Source organism: Protopterus annectens, chromosome 2.part0 (assembly GCF_019279795.1).
Source record: "Protopterus annectens isolate FY-2018-M chromosome 2.part0, PAN1.0, whole genome shotgun sequence".
In the NCBI taxonomy this organism is placed as follows: Eukaryota; Metazoa; Chordata; order Ceratodontiformes; family Protopteridae; genus Protopterus; species Protopterus annectens.
In genome coordinates this window covers 583116703-583138248 of record NC_056728.1, presented here as the reverse complement: position 1 = coordinate 583138248, position 21546 = coordinate 583116703, and positions in this window count along the sequence as shown.

The following is a 21546-nucleotide window of genomic DNA, read 5'->3' as shown; positions in this document are numbered from 1 at the left end:
TACACATAACTATTCATAATTCATACAGCTACAGCAGGTAATAATATGATGTGACATGTAGTATTTCGTACAGAACATGCATGTATGTATGTATGTATCACAGTAAAGTTCAACTGTGTACATTCAGCATAGAGTGATCGGATAAAGCACTGAGCAGGTTATATTAGTGAGGGGGAAAATTACAGTTCAAAGAAAAGTTGTTTTTGTGACAGTTTATAGATTATTACTTGCTGTGGGGAGCATTAATTATGAATAGTCATGTGTAAGTATAGGAGCAGTTAATGTGATGTGACATGAATTAAATTATTTATCTTACTTCAAAAATATAAATGTATGTTACCTTCCACTTGATTAAATTATTTGCAAAATGAGCACAATGCCTCTGTATTTTTTCTAACTAAGGTACACAAAAGATGTGCATTGAATTTTTGTGAATAGATGCATACATATATTTTAAATTAACTACAATCTGTAAAACTGTTGCACAATGCACACTTTCTAGCTTGCTTGCAGCCAGATAGGTTATCATACTACATAGGTTTATTATGGTAATGTCGAAGCGGACTTGGTCGAATGATGGGATCATCAACCCATGTCAGTGAAAGTGACAATGTCGAATTCCGACACTGTCAAAATACGTCTCGACTTCGACCTTGGAATAGGCTTTAACTTGGGTCAAAATAGGGGCGAGATTTGTATTTCGACAATGTTGGGTTTGACATTTTTGCCATTCGACCTCTGGACTTCATCTCAAGTGGGTCGAATCCACTTCAACATTGCCATTGTAAACCTGCTACATATGTGTGTGTGTGTGTGTGTGTGTGTGTGTGTGTGTGTGTGTGTGTGTGTGTGTGTATGTTTATGTGTGTGTAAGTGTATTGTGATATTAGTGCTACATTTTGTAGGGGAATTACTTAGGAATAACCAGAGTTTGGCACAACATTTTCAGAGAATATTGTATTACAAGTGAGACTGAACATATTGTTGTACTACTGAATGGCAACTCAAGCATTCATTCACTTGTCTGTGTAATAATCTCAGTGTTTATATGCATTATGGAAAGCACAGGGGGGTCATACTTAAACCCCAAGTAGTAAGGCTAATTTATGGACAGCTGTGAAGTTACTATAGCAATGAAGTGCTAGATGTTTCACATATGTTGGGCCAACCTGAAGGCCTTTTAGGGAAAAATCTTTTCTGTGACTTGACTGTTCTTACCATGTAACAGCACAGAAACTATATTAGCTCTGATGTATTTGCTGTTATTTCTTGGTACATCTGTTCTCTGCAGCTATTGATGTTTTTTTTCATAATGTTAGCTAATGTTATTTAATGCTAGCACAAATGTTTTGCTTTCAACTTATGGCATAAATATGTACTATGCTGTTCCTGGCTTGTTTTTCAACTCGTGGCATAAATATGTAATATGCTGTTTCTGTTACAATCCATCAAGCTTCAGTTATCTCCAAGCTCCACAAATAAAGTCGGTGATATTGCATAGTTTGAGTTGCATATCTTTACTGTAGTAATGGAATTAACCTGTTTTGCAAAGTTCAGATATTTTTCAGCCATTATGCCACTAATGATTAACAAAAATCCTTTCTGAGGATTTTCACAATGTCTAGTAATTTGTTAATTTTTCATTTCAAAAATAAAGTAAACCCCCAAGAAATAAACAGTGCCTACAAACCAATATAATGTGAAGAATAAAACTAATAGGCACTGAAACACATCCAGAGGCATAAAAACGGCAGATTTAATTGTAAAGGTAAGCACTTTTGCACAAAACGCTGTGCTTCATCAGGCATCTTTCATTTCCTCCAAATGAACAGATAACTTACTACTTAAAATGTCATGGATGTGACCTACAGCAGTTCACAAATGTGTACCCATATAGATCAAGTACCCATGAAATAGTGGTACCTGACTTCCACACAAGGCAATGAGCTCTGAAATTATACCTTTGTTTGTTGTATATAGACATTAACTGAACATAGCCCACCAAAAATTTGAAACGAGTACTTATCTCTACACACTGACTTTTTAAAAATGTTTTGCTAAATATTTAATACAAGCTGAATAAGACAACTTCTTAATAAGTACAGCATATGAGAAGTGTTGTATAAAAGTACATTTTAAAATTACTGTCTTTTTTGAAGAAAATCATGCCCTTATTGCTTTATTTCAGAGCTTTATACTACAGCATGTAAAACAAAGGTGGGAAAATAGGAGAAAATTCCTTTTCTTGTTAAGGTTATTGGGAAGCTAGCTTATATGCAGCTTGAATCATACCTTATTGTCAGTGGGCTCATGGATCCATCCCTGTTTATTTTTTTCATTGCATCATAGCACTGACTGAGAGCTAAGGCTGTGAATGATCTCCTTTTTTAAACATTTTTTAAATGTACACGTTTTGAACAATAATATGGTTACACAAAATTTTTGCATGCGTTATGCATGTTTTCATTTTTTAGGAAATACCATTTAGTCAAACATTACACAAATTGCTCAAGTCCCACCTTCCCTTAAATTTCAGTCTTCCTTCTGAACATTATTCTGCAATGTCATACCACCCAACCTCTTAGTGCAAAAAATCTGGACAAAGCCTGATATAATGGGGGGGGGGGTCAAAGGCCCAAAAATAGGGACAGATATTAAATATTGTGATTATAAACTTAGAAAGTTGTTAGAATAACAGGATGTGTGTTAGCATGCATTTTCTAAAAGATATGGAGTCTGAAATGCAAATGCATGTCATTATTTAGTGACTTTAATCTTTAGATCACCCCAGGGATTTCTCAAAAAAACATAATTTTTATGAGGAACAGACCAAAAATATGAGGCAAAAATCTGTACAGTTGAGAGGTATGTTCTGCATATATAGTTGTGAAACTTCTCGTTAATTTTTATGCAGTTTTCCCTTTCCATTTTCTTGGGATCGTACCTCCAGTCCTTGTATCTCTTTTACAATATTCAGTACTTCAGTTACAGGTGGGTTTGGTTTTGATTTCCATTTTCTAGTAATTGCTTTTCTTTGTAGTCAATAACATTAAATTTAATAAGGCCTTAGTATGTCTGCTCAATTCAGTTCCTGTATCTCAGTTCAAAAGAATCATGTCCTTAGTTGCAATCATTTATTCCTCCAAAATTTCTGACAAAGATCTCTGTAGGGCATTTTTAAAATCTGCCAACTTGTTACATTGCCAAAAGCATGTCCTTTTCCATCTCTTTCTAATCACATCTCCAGCATCTGCAATCTACCTGATTGTTTTTTGTTAAGTCTGCTTGGGGTGTACAAATACATATGCAAATGAGTTTATGCAAAAATCCTAAACCTTCTGTATTTTTTTTGCAAACCTGAGAGCCATACAAATGTCCTCCAGGTGCTCCCTTGTGTATTGCCTTTCCATTCTCTCTTCCCAATCTGCTCTAGCCTCTTCTGACTGATTCTTATAGCTCTCATGCATGCGTTTATATGCCCTACTAATTCTCCCTTTTTAATAATGTTTTCTGCATAGCCCTACCCTTACCAGTTGTCTGCCTTCTGCATGCATGTGTCCATGCGCTGCCTTTCCTGTCTGTGTTCTGTGTTTGTCTGCCAGCCCTTACTACTTGTCATTCTCCCTTAATCATATTCAGAACCATCTCTCAATAACTTCTTCAGTCACCACTCTTCTCTTAGGCCTGCAGAAGGGAGTTTCTCCCCAAAATAAACATTACACTTCTCTCCCCTCATCTTATACCTTATGATTATCCTTCTGTAGGTAACTCTGCTCACTGTCCTCTGCTTTCCTACTTTCCTCTCTGTTCCATTTCCTCTCCATGTTCCACTCAGTGGGGTCCCCATTGTACTGTCTGCAGTCACATTGTATTTCTACTGGCCACTATAAACATCTGTTCTGCCTTTCTTGTAGTATCTCTGCTCTGACTGCAGCTTCATATATCTGCATTATGCATGTGAACATGTATTGACCCAGATACACTAAGCTGGCTATTTTTACGACATACTTGGCTCTACTTGATTTGATCATGAGATAGAGTTCCTTCTGGTTTGGAAGATGCTTCAGGCTTCAGTTGTGTGGTGAATATGAATGATTCTTGGTCCATTTTGACCAGAGAGGAATTGATAATTGCTGGGGTTCAAATCTGCCCCATATTTGAGAGGGCTAAATATAGGATTTTATTACCCCTGGTTGGGGTGTTTGTACTGATGAAGTCCAGAAATCTGGGCATACGTTTGAGAATTTATAAGTCTTCCAGTTTAGGGAGGGGTAGTTGAAGTCTGCTAGGATATAGTGCTCGGCTTAATACACAGGGATTTCATGCATCACTTTGATTAGAGTGTGCTTTCACCTCATTTAACTGGTTCTTTTCTGACTCTTGGTTTAGTAACATTTGATGGGCCACAATTTGTAAATTTGATACATTTTGCTGTTTACCTATGATATGTTTGGGATAGCTTAGCTTCTTTCCTGAGAAATTATTCATATTTTTTCATTTGTACGTGTAAAAGACTATCCTTTTTTAGAGTAAAACATAAAAATATTGTTTTTTTCTCTGAAATATCTAGTCTTATTCCCTTACATACTGCAACAAGAGCTTTTATTTTACCTCCTGGTTTCCCTACTTTAACCTTATAACTTCTTTCTAAATTCTCATTCGTTTATTTAGTACTAGTTGTTTTGTATTTTTTTAATAGCCCACTTGAGGAAATGGTAATTTTTATACTCTTTGCACTGATGTTCTGTTAGGCGATATGTTTGACAGTGTTCTATTTATAAGGCAATAACCAGTAACAGTAGCATTTTACTTATGTCTAGTCAGAGTTGTAATTAAAGTGGTACAGAATACTATGAATACATAAACATAACTCTACTCCAAGTTGATCTAAATTATGTAGGATTTAGATATGACACAGCATGTGCTAAAATGAAATAACACTCACTACCCAAAACTTTTCTAGAAAGTTCACTGCATCCTCTTTCAGCAAACACTCATACAATTAGTGCTTCCCTTCTTTTTTTTCCCAGATAGAAAGTAAAATATTATTAAATAAGAGGTATAGGCTGGCTGACCAACCCCTTAAATGTGGCAATATTTACATTTGAACAGTTTGGGCTGTGCAGTGATCCAGACAAGTGCACTGCTAGGGACTCTTTATTTTTTCACATCCAGCATTTCAGTATCTCCTGAACTGGATATTGTCAAGCTGGTATCACACTACTAATATGTTAGGTGTCAGGAGATGTGATACCATACTGGATAATACAGAAAAGTGGGAAGAATTTCTAGGAAGCATGGTTTCAAAGGAATGTTGGTCAGAGGTGGTCCGTTTGTGGCAACAACTTAAATGTGTGCTTTTAAATGTTGTAACCTCATTGAAGATGTTGCATTGTTATCAGTTATTTCAGTCAGCTGGTAAGAAAAGGGTGTGGGGGAAAGGCTAAATATAGTACATATAAAAATGAGTGGGCAATGTGCTTTCACATGTTATGGTCATTACAGTACATACCAAGGTGAGAGGCAATGTGCTTTCACCTGTTACGGTCATTATCAAAGTGTGCTCTGCCACATAGAAGGTGCAGAATATAATGTACTTGGTGATGCTTGAGTAGTGCTCATCCTGACAGATGCAAGGTTTTGGCTGCTGATAATTCATCTATAAACTTGCAGATTATTCATTGTGTTATTTTCTGGGTTAATCACAAATTTCAGTGTTATGTTAGCAGTTTTGTTTATATGTTGAAGCACATTCTGGATGATATATCCAGTCATCTAAATGTTTATATTAAAAGACTGCAAAAGTAGGAGTACAATGATTTCTGGACAGTTTTCTTATATTTCTGGGACAAGATTTGTGATGTCAACCAGATTTTGGTTGTTCTAAAATTATGTTAATATTGTTTGATGAGTTGTAAGTGTTATAGCAGTGATGTGAAAGATTTATGTTAATTTTTAAGAAAATATTGTTGACGAATATTTTCTTCACGTTACATTTAAAATATTTTAGCAAAATAAATAATAGAGGGTTCATTGAAAACATACATTTCACATGTATTTTGTATTTACATGTGCCTCACAAATACCAGCTAATGTACAACGTATGTACTGTACCTGTGTACTATGTGTGTATTCTACCTTTGTTCCAAATTTCAGCCGTACACAACAAATCTATTAATTACCTTTATTTTTAAATTAATATTTTCTTGTTTGTTCTCTCCACTGTAACTGTTGATGTGCTGCATACCACTGTAAAAACATGTCTATTGTAATTTGTGTGTATACATGTCTAAATATCTAAATGTACCTATAATTTTTCTATGTGGAGCTTTTCTCCCCGGGCCTCGGCTGAAAAAGGACCTTTTCGGCTCAGTTAGACACCCCCGGTTAACAAATGTAAAATAAAAATAAAAGAAAATAAATAAATACAGTACCTAATTCTTGAACACTATCAGTAAACAAAACAACAAAAGTTCTTATGGTTAAGAAGTTGTAAGTATTTTATCACCAACATTAGCAAAGAAAACCAATTGCAAGATGACTTCATCCCATCAAAAAATGAAGAGATGAAGAGCCCTGGGAGAAGGTATGATGACTGAAGCATAGCAAAATCATTTAGAACTGCCCAAAGATGTAATACGTAACTTGCAATAAGGGGGCAATAAACTTTTAGTACAATATTACACTCATTGGATTATTTAATCTTACATCAGAGTTTCCAGGATCTTTCACCATTCAGCACTAAGTGAACATATTAAAAATCAGCAATCTTCAATAACTGGACATTATATAAGGAAAAGAATGGGAAATATGACCCCTAGGGTACTGTTTCATGTCTAAAGGGCTGTATTTTTTTTTTAATGTAACATGCTATTTAGAGGGTTAGATTTTATAAAGCATCATCTTGGTCATCATTTTAAAGACAGCAGAGGTTTGAGCCAAACCAGAAATGAAAATGTTATAAATCATATAATCCCTCAGACTCACAGCTCTGGTCATACATTTTCTTATTTGAGGACTAAAATAAGCCTGCATAACCACTCTAAAGCCCCGTCAGAGCACCAGCTCTAGTAAGTAATAGCATTCTTTGCCTTATTACTCTTACCCCTTAAGACCAAACACTACCACTCTTCTCTCCCAATAGACTGAACTTACCTCCTAGTAGCTATAGTTTCATTAAAACTCATCAATCACGGCTTCTGCCCTCCTCTCAAAAATAATGAAAAAAATGAGATAATCCTTTCATGATATCCATGCAGACACTGGCAATGCCAAATTGCACTAGGTACCTCAGTTTTAAAAACCAATAGATAAAAAGAGGTTTTCCAAAACAGGTACAACCATTTGAAACCACCTCCTTGTGGATATATGTAAACTGATGTAATAGCCCTAATTTGTATATATTTAAATAGACTAATTACACCTTTGCAAAATTTCTGTAATCTAAGCTCTGTTAATCTTCTCCAGCTTCACAATTCCTGGTTAAAACATTAGAACCTTGTTAGCCTTCTCTTCTGTATCTCATTTATAAACTACTGTTTCCTTTTGTGCTTGTGTTTAGGAGAGCAATTTATACTAAACTGGTAATAGTCAGAAAAGATACATTGTAAAACAACCTTCAGATTAAAGTATTCTAAGGAAAACCTGTGTGAAATGAAAAGTGATATAACTATAATCTTTTTGTACCACTCCCAGTGTGTCTTGCTTGTTGATTTAACCAGTGCCCTGAGTATTGTTATTGCAACGATACTGTAGATAATCTAGACCTTGATACTTGCACAATGACACTATATTCTATTAGTCTGTACAAGTATGACAACATTATTAAAAAAGTTATTGAGCCAGGCCAACACCTGGAAGAATCTCTTTGTAACAGAGCCTTTGGTCATTTGTTAGGCTAAATGCCATCAGAAAGAAGTAAGTTTATTAAAAGTGGTAGATAAAGAGTAGATACAAAATTTTTAATTCTGCGGAAAAACACTTACACGTCAGCTGTTATTGGTGTTGCTAAGATTTGCCAAATTTAGATGAATATGTTTATAATCATATCCTTCTCAACATTGTAACAAATAGAAATTCTCAGACTAAGAGATTGAACTAGGATGAACTCTGTCTAACAATTAATTTTACAATTCAATGTCCTATGATAAATTGAAGGCTGTTATGGTCCTCCATAATAAATGCCACTGAGTTCAGACTAGTTGCTGCTAAGGGCATGAACACTTAACAGCTTCATTTGGCATATGTCAGTCCTTGTTCAGAATAATTCCATTTGCACTAGTTACATTCTACAGTCTTTCAAGGGCTGAGAAATTGTTAAAGAGACTGTTTTTGAACTGTTGTGCATTGTGTACCTCTGAAAACGTTGACATTACATATTCAATTTAGAAATGAATAGCTTGCACCCAACAGCATCCTGATTTTTTAATATATATTTCCTATAGTCTACCTTTCTTTTTCTCAAAACAAAATGTATTTCCAAAAATATTGCTCTCGATATTGCTACCCAGATAACTGCTGTAAAACAGTATTTCAGTAGTTACTATTTGTTTGTAGTCTATAAAGAAGCACTTCCCTTATCTTTATATAATATTGCACATTTGTACTGTTTGAGAACACAAATTTAAAATCCATACTTTCAGATACCCTAATAACTACTCCATATTTTTTCTCTTTGCATTCTGTATGTGGTCTAGTTTGTACTGACTCCACAGCTATTTACTTTTCCTCAAGAGTCAGGGGTACCTTAATATAATACTTAGTATGCTATAAAAATTGCTACACATAGGAATTCAAATCCCTTTGACTATCTTCCTATTTGTCTGATTATTCACCCTTTGAATTGTTTTCATATAATTATATGATCCTGTCAGTCTAGTAATTAGCATAATTATGCTGATGTGGGCTTGTATTGCTCAGTGAACTCTGAAACGTAACAGAATAACCAATTTACTTAGAGAGTTTCCCAAGGTTGTATCCCTCACTTTGCACCAATGCACAGTTGGTCATATTGTGCTGCCTTAAAATGCATGCATACCTTTCATTTTACATGTAAGGTCAGCTCCAAAACTAGTTATGAAAACAAAATCACCACTGATTCTAAAGACAGCCGACAACCACAAAGCATTCAAATGCTATGTCAAGAATCTCAATGGCAACACTCAGATCTGCTCTGAGTTACAGCACAATGGCACTAAATATACAGAAACAACTGATATTGCCAGCATCCTGGCAGATAGGTTCAGTGATAACTTTACCCCCACCCTCACCCCCTAAAAGGGCCCATCTCTATACCAGAAGAATGCAAAGTTCCTGTAATCATGGCTGCACAGGTAAAAAACACACTCTCCAAAGTCAAGAACACAGCATCCATGGGACCTGACAACATCCCAGGCTGCATTCTACATGAAGTACAAAATGAACTGGCATCCCACCTAAGCACCATGTTCAGTCATAGCCTCACCTCAGGCTTTGTGCCCACTGAATGGCACACAGTGATGGTTATCCCACTACACAAAGGGGAGCCACCATGGACCCCGGAAACTACCTGCCCATTACCTAATGAGCCTGGTCTGCAAGGCCATGGAACGTATCATCATGGAACTTACAAATAAAAACATTCGTAATCTCCAAACTCTGGACCCCCACCCATTTTGGGTTTGTAAAAGGCAGATTATGTCTCCTAAACCTGATAGACTTCTTTGAAGCAGTCACCAAAGCCATAGATGAGGGTACGGTGGTTCACACAGCCTATCTAGATCTCGCCAAGGCTTTTGACATCACCCCCCACTCTGGAATTATAGATAAACTCTCTAAACTAGGTATATTCCTATGTCACAAGATAGGTTGTTAACTGGCTCACTGACATAACCCACACTGTGAAAGTAGCAGACTCCAAATCCGACTTCAGACCAGTGAAAAGTGGAGTACCACAGGGTTCAGTCCTGGGTCCTCTCCTGTTTGGTATCTACTTTTCTGAAGTACAAGCTAGCACAGAAGGTATTTGGCTAATGAAGTTTGAAGATGACTGCAAACTAGGACCCATAATCGAAACTCCTAACGATGTGGAGATCCTATAAAAGGGCCTCACTGAGACAGATGCCTGGTATCAAAGCCTTGGCCTCAAGCTCAATGCCAAAAAGTGCATTGTCATCCCCTTTGGTAAAAATGCTGTACCCACATCGAAAGTGTGATAAGAGACCTTGGGACACAGGTGGATAGTAGTCTCTCCTTTGATAATCACATCACCACAGTAGTCAGGAAATCCTTTTACATGGCACACCTCATCACAAAAGGCTTTTCATCCAGGAAAAAAGAGGTCATTGTTCCTCTCTACTTGTCACTCATTAGACTCATTATAGAGTACAATGCCCCTTTTGGTATGTACCTCACAAGACATCTACAACAACTGGAAAGGCTGCAGAAATAACTCACAAAGAGGATTACCAGCCTCAAACAGATGCCGTATGCAGACTGTCTCAAAAACTCCAGCTTTACTCCATCGCATATCACCTACTCTGAGGCAATCTCTGCCTAACATACAAAGCTATGTCAAACCCAGAGCTATTAGACATGCTACACCTAAAGAAATCCCAATCCCCCTGAGATACATGCTCTAGGGACCTAAACCTTGTCACCACAATAAACAGAACATGCTGGAGGGATAGATTCCTGTCCCAGAGACTTCCCGTACTCTGGAATAAGCTATCCATCTATGTCAGAGTTCCTCATTAGCACTCTTCAAGAAAAATCTTGATGAGTGGATCGGAAATAGGAAATTCACCCCGGGGATCACATCTGTGGCTCTGCTTAACAGGGGCACAGGAAAATAACTTTCTTGAGTGGTGAAAGCCAGGGAACCTTTTTGGTTAGGCTTAATTAGGCCCACTCTTGCAAGCTATTCTAGCTATAATTGTATATACTGAATATTGCTGTCTCCCTACATGCTGCACTATTATGCTCTGTAATCTTATGCAGCTTTTAGGAACATACTGTTTAAACCCACCTTCTGTGCATGCACACCACTGTTCAATAGTATGAACACTGCTGCAATGCTTTGCATCCTTAAAGTATTGTCATGCAAATGTACTGTTGTCATATAGAACACACATTTTTGCAGTACTGTGAATTCTTAGAGTAATGTTATACAAATGTACTGCCCTCATGTAGAGTACAGAATGCTGCAGTATTATGCATCATCAGAGTATTTTCTTACAACTGTGGTGTTGTCATATATATCACACAATCACACTATGTTGCAGTGCTCTGCATTCCTTGGCTATCATCACACAATTGTGGTGTAGTCATATGCATCATGCAATGCTGCAGTGCTCTGCCTCCCTAAACTATCATTACACAATTGTGGTGTTGTCATATACATCACACAATGCTGCAGTGCTCTGCCTCCCTAGGCTATCATCACAAAAATATGGTGTTGTCATATACATCACACAATGCTGCAGTGTTCTGCATCCATAGACTATCGTCATGCAGTTGTGGTGCTGTCATCTGCATCACACAATGCTGCAGTGCTCTGCATCCCTAGACTATCAGCACACAATTGTGGTGTTGTCATATACATCACACAATGCTGCAGTGCTCTGCATCCCTAGACTATTTTCACACAATTGTGGTGTTGTCATATACATAACAGAGTGCTGCATTGCTCTGCATCCATAGACTATTATCACACAATAGTGGTGTTGTCATATACATCACACAATGCTGCAGTGTTCTGCATTCATAGACTATTGTCATGCAGTTGTAGTGTTGTCATTTGCATCACACAATGCTGCAGTGCTCTGCATCCCTAGACTATCATCACACAATTGTGGTGTTGTCATATACAGCACACAATGCTGCAGTGCTCTGCCTCCCTAGACCATCAACACACAATTGTGGTGTTGTCGTCATGCAGTTGTGGTGTTGTCATCTGCATCACACAATGCTGCAGTGTTCTGCATCCCTAGACTATCATCACACAATTGTGGTGTTGTCATAAACAGCACACAATGCTGCAGTGCTCTGCCTCCCTAGACCATCAACACACAATTGTGGTGTTGTCATATACATCACACAATGCTGCAGTGTTCTTCATCCTAGACTATCTTCACACAATTGTGGTGTTGTCATATACATCACAGAGTGCTGCATTGCTCTGCATCCATAGACTATCATCACACAATAGTGGTGTTGTCATATACATTGCACAATCCTGCAGTGCTCTGCATACCTTGACTATTACACAATTGTGGTGTTGTCATATACATCACACAAAGCTGCAGTGTTCTGCATCCCAAGACTATCATCACAGAATAGTGTTGTTGGCACATATATCACACAATGCTGCAGTACTCTGCATCCCTAGACTTTCATCACACAATTGTGGTGTTGTCATATACATCACACAATGCTATAATGCTCTGCAAACCTAGACTATTACACAATTGTGGTGTCATACACATCACACAATGCTGCAGTACTCTGCATCCCTAGACTATCGTCACACAATTGTGGTGTTGTCATATACATCACACAATGCTGCACTGCTCTGTATCCCTAGACTATCTTCACACAATTGTGGTGTTGTCATATGCATTATACAATGCTGCAGAGTTCTGCATACCTAGACTATTACACAATAGTGATGTCATATACATCACACAATGCTGCAATACTCTGCATCCCTAGACTATCATCACACAATTGTGGTGTTGTAATATACATCACACAATGCTGCAGTGCTCTGCATCCCTAGACTATCTTCACACAATTGTGGTGTTGTCATATGCATTACACAATGCTTCAGTGCTCTGCATCCCTAGACTATCATCACACAATACTGGTGTTGTTATATACATCATACAATGCTGCAGTGTTCTGCATCCCTAAACTATCATCACACAGTAGTGGTGTTGCCACATATAGCACACAATGCAGCAGTGCTCTGCAACCCTAGACTAGCATCACACAATAGTGGTGTTGTCATATACATCACACAGTGCTGCACTGCTCTGCATACCTAGACTATTACACAGTTGTGGTGTTGTCACATACACAGACAATGCTGCAGAACTCTGCATCCCTAGACCATTGCCACTCAATTGTGGTGTCATATATATCACACAATGCTGCAGTGCTCTGCATCCCTAGACTATTGTCACACAACTGTGGTGTTGTCATATACATCACACAATGCTGCAGTGCTCTGCATCCCTATACTATCATCATACAACTGTGGTGGTGCCAAATACATCACACAATCATGCAATGCCACAGTGCTCTGCATCCCTACACTATCATCACACAATTGTGGTGTTGTCATATGCATTACACAATGCTGCAGTGTTCTGCATCCATAGACTATCGTCACACAATTGTGGTGTTGTCATATGCATCAGACAATGCTGAAGCGCTCTGCATCCCTAGACTATTGTCATACAATTGTGGTGTTGTCATATACATCACACAATGCTGCAGTGCTCTGTATTGCTAGACAATAGTGGTGTTGTCAAATACATCCCATAATGCTGTAGTGCTCTGCATCCCTAGACTATCGTCACACAATTGTGGTGTTGTTATATACATCACGCAATGCTGCAGTGCTCTGCATCCCTATACTATCATCATACAACTGTGGTGGTGTCAAATACATCACACAATCATGCAATGCCACAGTGCTCTGCATCCCTACACTATCATCACACAATTGTGGTGTTGTCATATGCATTACACAATGCTGCAGTGTTCTGCATCCATAGACTATCATCACACAATTGTGGTGTTGTCATATGCATCAGACAATGCAATGCTCTGTATTGCTAGACTATCATCACACAATTGTGGTGTTGTCAAATGGATCACACAATGCTGCAGTGTTCTGCATCCCTAGACTATAATCACAGAATAGTGTTGTTGTCATATACATCACACAGTGCTGCAGTGCTCTGCACCCCAAGACTATCATCACACAGTTGTGGCGGTGTCATATACATCACACAGTGCTGCAGTGTTCTACATCCCTAGGCTATCGTCACACAATTGTGGTGTTGTCATATGCATCACACAATGCTGCAGTGCTATGCATCCTTAGAGTGTCATCACACAGTTGTGGTGTTGTCATATACATCATGCAGTGCTGCTGTGCTCTGCATCCCTAAACTATCCTCACACAATTGTGGTGTTGTCATATACATCACACAATGCTGCAATGCTCTGCATATTTAGACTACCGTCACACAAATGTGGTGTTGTAATATACCTCACACAGTGCTGCAGTGCTACCATACAGACATAATGTTGTCATACAGAGCGCATAGTCTTGCAGTACCAAACATCCTTAGATTATTTTTGTAAGAATGTATTGTAGTCATAGCAAGCACATGATGCTGCAGAACTGTACAGCCTTACAGTATAATCATACAAATGTGCTGTTGACCCGCACAACATGTAATACAGCAGTGACTTGCTATATAGTACAAATGCAGAATCTTTTCCCGGGCACCTAGTGTGCTTTTGAAAGAGAACAGGATGCTACATTACTGTGCATCTAACCAGTATTGTTCAAATCCCAAAGCGCATTGTGGACTACTGATGCATATGGTACAGAGGCACTCTGATGCTACTGAACATTTCTTTTAGACCTTGTTACATGTTTCTATTTGTATAAATCAAGTATTACTTTTTTCTGCTTGGTTTGGGGATGGCTGACACTAGTTTGTGTAATCTGTCCTATTTACTGTTTAATATATAATTAAGATAATACAAAATATGAATCTTCAAGTGTTAACGCATTTTAGTATTTCATGCATATTCTAATGAATGTTCATTTTCCCTCTACACCTATGGATAAACTTTGACAGAGTCCTATCCTAATCAATGCTGCAGTGCTCTGCATCCCTAGACTATCATTACATAATTGTGGTGTTGTCATATATATCACACAGTGCTTCAGTCCTCTGCATCCCAAGACTATCGTCACACAACTGTGGTGTTGTTATATACATCACACAATGCAGCAGTGCTCTGCATCCCTAGACTATCATCACACAAATGTGCTATTGACACACACAAGATGTAATACTGCAGTGACTTGCTTTAATGTAGACATGCAGAATGTTCTCCTGGGTACCTTGTGTGCTTTAGAAAGTGCACATGATGCTACATTACTGTGCATCCAACCCCTATTGTTCAAATCCCAAAGTGCATTGTGGACTACTGATGCATATGGTAGAGATGCACTCTGATGCTACTGAACATTTCTTTTAGGCCTTGTTACATGTTTTTATTTGTATAAATCTAGTATTACTTTTTTTCTGCTTTGTTTGGGAGATGGCTGACTCTAGTTTGTGTAATCTGTCCTATTTCCTGGTTAATATATAATTAAGATAATATAAAATATGAATCTTCAAGTGGCAACACATTTTAGTATTTCAGGCACATTCCAATAAAGGTTTATTTACCTATACATTTATGGATAAACTTTGACAAGAGTCCTATCCTAATCAATGCCGCAGTGCTCTGCATCCTTAGACTATCATCACACAATTATGGTGTTATCATATACATCTCACAGTGCTGCAGTGCTCTGCATCCATAGACTATCTTCACACAGTTGTGGTATTGTCATATACATCACAAAGTGCTGCAGTGCTCTGCATCCCTAGACTCTCGACACACAATTGTGGTGTTGTCATATACATCACATAGTACTGCAGTGCTCTGCATCCCTAGACTGTTATCACACAATTGTGGTGTTGTCACATACATCACACAGTACTGCAGTGCTGCCATACAAACATAATGTCATATAGAACACATAGTCTTGCAGTACCACACATCCTTAGAATATTTTTGTAAGAATGTATTTAGTCATAGCAAGCACACTATGCTGTAGTACTGTGCATCCTTACAGTATAATCATACAAATGTGCTGTTGACATGCACAAGATGTAATACTGCAGTGACTTGCTTTATTGTAGACATGCAGAATGTTCTCCTGGGTACCTTGTGTGCTTTAGAAAGAGCACATGATGCTACATTACTGTGCATCCAACCACTATTGTTCAAATCCAAGCTCATTGTGGACTACTGATGCATATGGTACAAAGGCACTCTGATGCTACTGAACATTTCTTTTAGACCTTGTTACATATTTTTATTTGTATAAATCTAGTATTACTTTTTTCTGCTTTGTTTGGGTGATGGCTGACTCTAGTTTGTGCAATCTGTCCTATTTCCTGGTTAATATATAATTAAGATAATAAAAAGTATGACTCTTCAAGTGGCAACACATTTTAGTATTTCAGGCACATTCCAATGAAGGTTTGTTTACCCTATACACTTATGGATAAACTTTGACAATAGTCCTATCCTAATCAATGCCGCCATGCTCTGCATCCTTAGACTATTATCACACAATTGTGATGTCATATACATCACACAGTGTTGCAGTGCTCTGCATCCCTAGACTATCGTTGCACAAATGTGGTGGGTCATATACATCACACAGTGCTGCAGTGCTCTGCATCCCTAGACTATCATCACAGAATTCTGGTGTTGTCATATACATCACACAGTGTTGCAGTGCTCTGCATCCCTGGACTATAGTCACACAATTGTGGTGTTGTCATATGCATCACACAATGCTGCAGTGCTCTGTTTCCATAGACTATTGTCATACAACTGTGATGGTGTCATATACGTCACACAATCACACATTTCCACAGTGCTCTGCATCCCTACACTATCATCACACAATTGTGGTGTCATATACATCACACAGCACTGCAGTGCTTTGCATCCCTAGACTATCGCTACCCAATTGTGGTGTTACATACCTCACACAGTGCTGCCATACAAACATAATGTTGTCATATAGAACACATAGTCTTGCAGTACCACACATCCTTAGAGTATTTTTGTAAGACTGTAGTGTAGTCATAGCAAGCACACGATGCTGCAGTACTGTGCATCCTTACAGTATAATCATACAAATGTGTTGTTGACATGCACAACATGTGATACTGCAGTGACTTGCTTTATAGTACACATGCAGAATGTTGTCCTGGGCACCTTATGTGCTTTCGAAAGAGCACATGATGCTACATTACTGTGCATCCAAGCAGTATTGTTCAAATCCCAAAGCGCATTGTGGACTACTGATGCATATGGTACAAAGCCACTCTGATACTACCGAACATTTCTTTTAGGCCTTGTTATATGTTTCTATTTGTATAAATCTAGTATTGCTTTTTTCTGCTTTGTTTGGGTGATGGCTGACTCTTGTTTGTGTAATCTGTCCTATTTCCTGGTTAATATATAATTAAGATAATACAAAATATGAATCTTCAAGTGGCAACATATTTTAGTATTTCATGCACATTCCAGTGAATGTTTGTTTACCCTATACACTTATGGATAAACTTTGCCAGAGTCCTATCTTAATCTATAACAGATAGCAGCTATTGGTATGAGCAATGCACAGAGCTATGATGTGCACTATTATTACATCTGACATATCGAAGGTGATGGGGGTACAATCATGCCTGTGAATGTCCCATCTCTGAGAATGCTGTTCTAGATGCTGCAGTACATTTACTTAGTTATTTAGCTGTATTTGCTAGCTGGGGTGCACTGATCTGCATGGACCCATTTCAGACTCATTAATAGAGGATCATTGTCTGCTTAAGAGACTTGCTCAGTGTCATACAACAGAAAGTGGCTACTGTATACTGTAGATCTTGGTTCTGATTCTGTTCAATGGTAGTATTCTTAGATGAGGTAATTTGGGAAAAAAACAGTTCTCTGCAGATTGTTGAGTGTATAGATTTAGTGTTATTAATAATTCATTTTGTCCCAAGGATACATAAGGGTGAAGAGCACAGACTGTCAGGTAATAGTATTGTTACATGTATATTTTATCATTGCTTTAAAGTAAGAGGGCAGAAAACATGCAAGAGAAAGAATGTAATGGCTACAAGCCATTATGATTATGTTTTGCACTTTTTCTCTTCAAGACTGTCAGACATAAAAAAGTTTAGAAAAGAACTGTAGGACATTTTGTAGACAGTCACATCTTGATAACCTGCATATTTTACATAGATGGAAAACAAATACAGTCAATTTAGACATCCAGTAAAATAAATGAAAAAAAATAGGTTTACTCTTAGTAAGTGTTAAGAGAGGCAGAAAAAAATATTAGATTACTTCAAGAAGAAGTGCTTGTACCAGTCTAAACTACTTGCTACCCATATGCATGTAGAAACAAAGATTGCCAGCTAAAAGTACACTGGTGAGCCATTCTTGTAAAGAAGTTTAGATACTGTGCCCAAGATTTTGAGTCATTCTTGTGATGTAAGTAAAGGTAGTGTGCCCATGACCCAATCCACATCTGAACTCTGGAATTTTTTTCCCATCCTCTCCACTTCAATCTTCCTTTCCTTATACGCTAAGGAAGTCATTGCCTAAATATAAGGATATAATATGTGCGTGCCTGAATACTTTACTTGACATATTTTCATATCATAGAAAACTCTCTCTCTCTCTCAGTTCTTAGTAAAATTCTTATAAACAATTTTTTGAGTTTCACATATTACTGTAGCTTATTGAGTTTAGTAGGACTATTTAATGCAGTATGGGTAAGCTTGTAGCGTCTTGAGTCCAAACTCTGGGCATGATGGGTAAATGAATACTGTGATTTATGTTCTGACTGGAAAAAGGATACACACAAAGTAGAGAGTGGTCTTGGAACAAAAATAATTAATAATAGGTAACATTCTTTTGTATATAGGAGTATCACAGCTGAATAGTTGTTTTCCAAAATAAAACTGTATTCCCATTGTTTAAGATTGTCTTTATTCACAGGCCCTTTTTGGAGCAACTCCATGTTTTTGCTTCTGTATACATTACTATGCAACTGGAGCAAGTAGGCCATTTGGTTTGGAAATGAGAACAAATGCTGTATATTACAGTATTTCTCTTTCTAACTGGCAGTGTCACTCACCATCAATTTGGTGCCCTTTAAATCACAAGAATGAATCAGCTAACTATTTCCATCAGCTCACAGTTAATATAGTTTCTGTCACACACAGACTAAATGATAATATATCAGGGATGTTGTGGGAACCTACATCTCCATACATCCCTTTAGTTATACCTTAACAGCTTCAAGTGTAGTAAAAACAGCAATAAGTGTGAGTCAGTGAAAGCTGTTCACTGATTTGTTTTTGTGATTAATTGTCTGTAAAAATGATGGCTGCAGTAGAAATAGTACTTGAAGCATTGTAGTGGGCAGGGGTAATGAAGCAAGAACTGAGTCTTAGGATGAAACTCTCAGTTTACCACTTAATCTAAGCCCTCATCCTTCCTTACAGACATGATCTTTAGAGAATAAAGTAAAAGATGAATTCCAAGTACAAGTGGAAGAAATTAGGTTTCTCTGTTTGGTAGCTGCCTGGATTGTCTGTAATAAAATGAGTATTTTGGTACTCTGGGAAGAATCCAGAGTGCAGTCACTGCTTCATGGTATTGAGAGGTGCTAGTTGAGATGGCTTAGGCACCTTGTAAGGAAGCCCTTTGGACATCTCCTACAGAAGGTGGTTCAGGCACAGCCTGCTGGAAGGAGACTGTTGTACAGACCCAAGACCCATTGGAGGGGTAGTACCTTTCAGCTTGCCTGGGAATGTTTAGGAATCCTATAGGATGAGTCAGAGGTTCCTGCTACATTTACAGAAGTCTGGTCTACCCTGCTATTAAACTACAATCTGTCTTGCTCTAGAACAATTATATTTTATATAGCAGACAAAAATAACAGTAGTAAATGAAACCCAGAAAAAAAAACATAACAAACTCTTCCTATTTTACAAAACCTTAAATCAGAGATGTGCAAAATATCATCATAGAAGTCTCAATGACTGTTCAGATATATGTTTGAAATACTTTTGTATGCCATCTCTTTAGCTTTAATAGTAACCTTGAGCTGTTTCTGTTTAAATTTACATGGCAAATTAAATGTTTCCACAGTGTCTAGCATTTTCCTTCAGTAGATTTTTAAATTATACTTTGTATGGTAGTAAAATATGTTCATATTTGTTGCTTATTCTGCCTATACTCTGAATGATAGGATTTATATTTATTAAGTTTTGCACTTAGTTTCCAAGATGTCTACGGGATTATTCATTATCATCACCATGTGTAATATTTACTACTGGTCTTTGTAGTAAAATGTAAAGATTGTTGATGAAGTAACAATGTGCCATTTTTGCACACAGGTTAACTAAAGGTAATATAAAGATATCAGTAAGTTATGGTGTTAACTACAAACACCTGGTTTTCATATAACTGAACAGGTTCCTATGATCATAGGTAATTACCCGGCTTTTGATCCATGAGGATCTTCAGAAGCCTAGCCATACATTTCAAGAATGTTTTTCTTCTTTTAGGTATGAATAACCCATAGCCCTTATATTTTAGGTATGAATAACCAAGACCAGGGCAGACATGTACATGTTACCATACCCCTCTCCCTAAGGACAAGGGTATTAAACTAGGAGTGAATTGTATTCTCATCCATTTATCCAAATTATGTTTGAATAATATAAGATAGATATGTTGCTTTATGTGAAGAAGAAGATGATTTCACAGAAGTGGTGTTCTCTGTGATACACACCTATCGCTCCAACATGTTCTATTTATGTTGTAAAAGAAATTAAAATCTCTTGTGCAGGTGTTTATACCACTATGACATATCTGGATGTGCAGTAGATCTAACAATATGCGGTTGGTTGAAGCTCTGTAAGTGAGCAGAGATTGGCCCTTAGAAGCCAGTAAGATATAAAGAAATAAGACTGAGGTTTGAGAGGATCACTAGCTTTTATGGTTCAGACCATTGATTTTTTTGGTGAGAAAGTATTGTGGTCATTAAAGTTGTGTTAAGTGTTTGGACAGGTACACACTGAAGGGGACATTATACTCAATGACTGCCCTAATAATTAAGGAGTACAGCTGAATGCTCACATCCCTGCATGTGGACACCACACCCTTACTAATAAGCTGTGCAATGAAAGTGGACTTTCATACAATAGTGGATGCATGGTAATTTAAAAAGAAACAGCTCATTGTCTACATAGATTCCCAGTTCCCTAACTACTGGATCAATTTTCATGGTTGTGTTGTCAATGTGACAGGAGACATCATGCTGTCCTTTGGCAAGCATGATGTTCCCTGTGATATTTACAGTGGACATTATGCTTACTAAGATTACTGTTATACATTTTTTGGCATTTACTTGTAGGTCATGGTTTTGACATGGTTTGAGAAAAGCCCTGTTGGAGGATCTCGGTGTCCTCTGGAGAGTTTATGATGATACCAGGTTCACAATCATCTGCAAATTTGGTCAGCCACAAACCCTTAACATTAACTTTCACCTCTGAGAAGTAAATGCCAAGGATGAGAGACCCAAGGTCTGAATCCTGGAGTACAATAGTAGTGACAAGTCTTTTGGAGTATGTAGAGACACGCACCTGATTTCCTGGGTTCTATTACTGA